General features: G+C 39.2%; 1 long non-coding RNA gene across 1 annotated transcript in view; it reads right to left on the reverse strand.

The window, feature by feature from the left end:
* Positions 1 to 4,260, reverse strand: part of LOC102482954 (uncharacterized) — a 21,464-nt gene that overhangs the window by 14,201 nt on the left and 3,003 nt on the right. Inside the window, exon 2 of the long non-coding RNA XR_335133.1 lies at positions 1,700 to 1,749. This is a non-coding gene — a long non-coding RNA (uncharacterized LOC102482954). The remainder of the gene's footprint in view (positions 1 to 1,699; positions 1,750 to 4,260) is intronic.

Genomic DNA, 4,260 nt, shown 5'->3' on the forward strand with positions numbered 1-4,260 from the left:
GTTCCCCAAAAGCCCATAAGCCCCCCTTACTCTCAGGACAAGGGAAGATTGCTATTCCCAAAGCCACAGTCATTAGCAGCAGGTAGAGGGTCCCAAGTACACAGTAACCTTTAGTTACTCACAAGACCACATTCCTTTCCTATGTAGACTTACCCTCTTAGCTGTAGACTACCCCAGAGATAACATAAGTATTTCACTTTAGTATATACTAACCTTGTCTTTACTAAACCAGACAGAATTTATTTCTAGGCTCTTGTAATTACTGCCACCCTAGCTTGAAGCTGAAGTTCTCAAAAGCTGACCTGAGGCTCAAAATTCTCAAGCCAATCTGGGACTAAAGTAATCAAGCTGGTCTGGGACTGAAAATTCCTGGAGACCCTCTCATCTAAAGACCCTCCCTGGCAATCAAGATCTAAGAAGAAGATGCACCCAAAAAATGGACTTCCTCGTTCTAAAAATTATGACTGTTTATACCTAAACAAAACAGACGTCATGTTTTATGATTATTGTTCCTATACTTTAAATGCCTTACCTTTTTAGAGCAAAATGTTTCACTTACTTCCCCTCACCCATCCCACTGCTGTAAAACTCCTTCTATAATAAATACGCATGACTTCTGGCCATCAGGGCTGCAGTCTGGAGTTTACTCTGGCTGTAGCCGGCTAAGAACATGCTAAGGGCATGAGGTCTTAGTCTGATTCCTGTTCACCCGCGTCGCCTCCCTGTGCACCCACCCCGGCTGGGGGTACGGCTCCCGGCACACAACCTTTCCCTTTTCTGTCTGAGCTGCTCACTTGGCTTTCCTCATGTCCCTTTCACCCAAGTTAGGCATCAGCTAGGAAGGTACCTCTGGATTCAAATGTAAACAAGTCTCCATTCCAGTTATGCCAAATTTGCTCACAATTCAACTGCTACTGCATACCTGGATTGCATTCATTTTAATTTTCAGGTAGCCCATATCTTACTAAACACATGTTTCTAGCCTACCTTATCAAAAACTTTGCTTTAGGAAAAGACTGCTCTTAAAAATTCTAACAAAGTTAAATAGAAACCTAAATAAATTATAGAACAGATCTAGACTTTTTTGTAATACAGTTTTTGCTATTATATGTTTATATGTATGTCTAATTTGTTTTAATTATGACTGATATTTTTATTTATGTTTAAGCTATTTATTCTCATGAACTTTTCACTACTCAAATAATTTTTTATTTCCTGACTCCTTGAAACCCATCTTTCTTGAAAAAAATAAGATATTTTCTGGAAGAAAACTGAGTTTCAAGAGCATAGGTGTGTGGGGATACCAAATTTTGGTGGATGCCAACATTTTGGTGGTTAGACAGTTACACATTAACATAAATGCCCAAGATATCTCAGAAGTGATGGGGTCAGATAGTGGGAAAGACATTAAGGTATTGTGATGATTAATTTTGTGTGTCCACTAGAATGAAACACAGAATGCACAGCACAGATTATTTCCAGAATGAGCATTTAAACTGGCATATTGAGGGGTCAGCAGGTGGTTAAGGCCCAGGACTCCCACACGGCCAACTTCAGTTTGAGTCCCAGACCTGGTGGCTTGTTATCTCACCTTCCCGCTCTCTGTTTCTTGCTAGTGAGTGCACATACCCTAGAGGAAATATTAAAATAATAATAAACAAAATTAAATAAATAATTCTTTAAACAAAAATTGTCATACCGAGTAAAGCAGATGGTGGTCTCCAATGTGGTTCCTAATCCACTGAGAACCTGAATAGAGCAAGAAAATAGAAGAGGTTAAATTGGTTTTTGCCTGGCTACTTGAGCTAGTACTTCAGTTTTCTCCTTCTCCCCCTCAGCACTCATGGGTCTCAGGTCTTCAGACCAGTACTAGAATATACACCCTCACCTCTCTGGTTCTGACCTTTGAACTACACCACCAGCTTTCCCAAGTCCCTAGTTTTCAGTCAACGGATCATGAGAATTCTCAGCCTCCATAATCACATAGCCAATATCTTACAAGGGCTCTGTTTCTCCCTAAAGAAATGCCATTTCATAAACTGGGATGTGCAGTAAGACCCTAATGAAGCAAGGGACACTGGACCCATAAGTTCTGATGATTCTCTTTATCATATCTATGTCTATCTAACCTATATCTATCTATCTGTATTTGGGTACTAAGAGTGGTTCTAGAAGAGCAAAATTTTAAGGAAGAGTTTTATGAATTAGTTCTAAGGTTTCTGAATTCTTTCTAATCTGAATAGATTTAAAGATGTTAATAATTCTATTTCCAATAGTAAAGAGAACACTTAGTCCATGGCATGAAGTAGTAATAGAGATAAACAAAATATGTGTATTGGATATTCCTAATCAGCAGTTCAAAGAAGCAAAGATCTAAGTGACTGTGTATATAACATTTTCACACATTTTTTAAAAGCTAATGTATATAAGTTTGACCAGCCCACTCCCATTTTTTGACCCCTGGGCCAGGAACTTCGAGGGAAGACTGTCCCCCATAGCTTTAGCCCCAGGACCCTCAAGCCAGAGACCCCTCTTCCAGCCAGGAATGCACCCCACTCCCATATTTCAATCCCTGGGCCAGGACTTTGAAGGAGGACTGCTCCCTGTAGCTTCAGCCCCAGGATCCCAAAGCCAGAGACCCCTCTTTCAGCCAGGTACACTTTTTTTCCTTCATTTTCTCTCCTTTCCCTCTTCTTTCATTTGTAAATTTCTCTCTTCTCATTACCACATAGGAACGCCCTTAGTCCTACAGACACCCCACTCCTATCTTTCGACCCCTGGCGAAATCGCATGCCACGCAACTTTTTCTTTATTCTTTGTATTATTTTCTTCCCACTTATTCAGTCATCACTTCCTTTATCTACACCATCCCTGGCTGTTTAGATAGGTCTAGAATTACAGTTCTGAATCATTCTAGTATTTTAAGACTCTGGAATCCTCCCTTTCACTGAACCACCTGCGAAGAAGGAGATACTTTTCTTTGTACACCTGAAGAGAATACTCCTCCTTGGCTCACATTGCTAAACACAATAGAAGAGAGACTTTGGCTGTCTTCATTCCACAGCAAAAAGGAAACACACTTGCTCCTATTCCAGGAAATGTTCTCCTAAAAGGTTTTTCAAAGGGAACACATCTCACAATGGTTAAAAGTACAAGAAAAACCTCAGGTCTGAATAAAGCAGGAAATATGTCTCCATCAAAAGAACACAGTTACGCCTTTCCTTTTCTTGAAAAAATAGAGGACGTTACCAAAAAGTCCAAGATAGAGTTTAGAACATTCATGTTGAACAAATACTATGAGCTGGAACAGAAAAGAGACAATGAACTACAGGAAATGAGAAAGTCCTTCCATGATATGAAGGAAGAAATGGACACGCTAAGAAAGAATAAGATGGAAATATTAGAGGTGAAGTCTGTAATACAGGATATCAAAAACTCTGTCGAAAGTATTAAAAGTCGATTAGACCATGCTGAAGATCGAATCTCTGATGTAGAAGATAAAACTTCTGACCCAGGGAAAACCACCGAAAAGATCGAGAAAATAACAAAACAAACAAACAAAAAAAAAATCATTAAGATAACATACGAGAAATACTAGATTCCATTAGACGTCCTAACATCTGAATAATTGGTATCCCAGAAGATGAAGAAACTAATAAGGGCATGGAAAACCTATTCCATGAAATCTTAGAAGAAAATTTCCCAAGTATAGAGAGACACTCAAGCATCCAGACACAAGAAATACAAAGGACCCCAAATAGAATTAACCCAAGAAGATCTTCCCCAAGGCATATCATAGCCAGACTGGCTAAGTCCACAGATAAAGATAAGATACTAAAACTGGCAAGAGAGAACAACAAGTGACTTACAAAGGTCACCCATCAGGCTAACACCGGACTTCTCAACAGAAACAATGCAAGCAAGGAAAGAATAGGAAGATTTATTGAAAGTGTTGAGAGAAACAATTTCAACCAAGATTATTGTATCCTGCAAGATTATCCTTCATATGGGAAAAAAAAGATTAAAATCTTCTCAGACAAACAAGACCTGAAAGAATTTGCCAGCACCAGGCCAGCTCTCCAAGAAACCATGAAAAAAGTACTGTTCCAGGAAAATTAAAGAAGTAACAGCCAGAAACAAAGAAGTAAAAGGCAACTAAGACAATGGCCAACTTAAACGTTGGGACAGATCCAGTAACATCGATTATAACATTGAATGTTAATGGATTAAATCCTCCAATCAAGAGACACAGACTGGCTG

The sequence above is a fragment of the Tupaia chinensis genome, unplaced genomic scaffold (genome assembly GCF_000334495.1).
Source record: "Tupaia chinensis unplaced genomic scaffold, TupChi_1.0 Scaffold000348_1, whole genome shotgun sequence".
Lineage (NCBI taxonomy): Eukaryota > Metazoa > Chordata > Mammalia > Scandentia > Tupaiidae > Tupaia > Tupaia belangeri.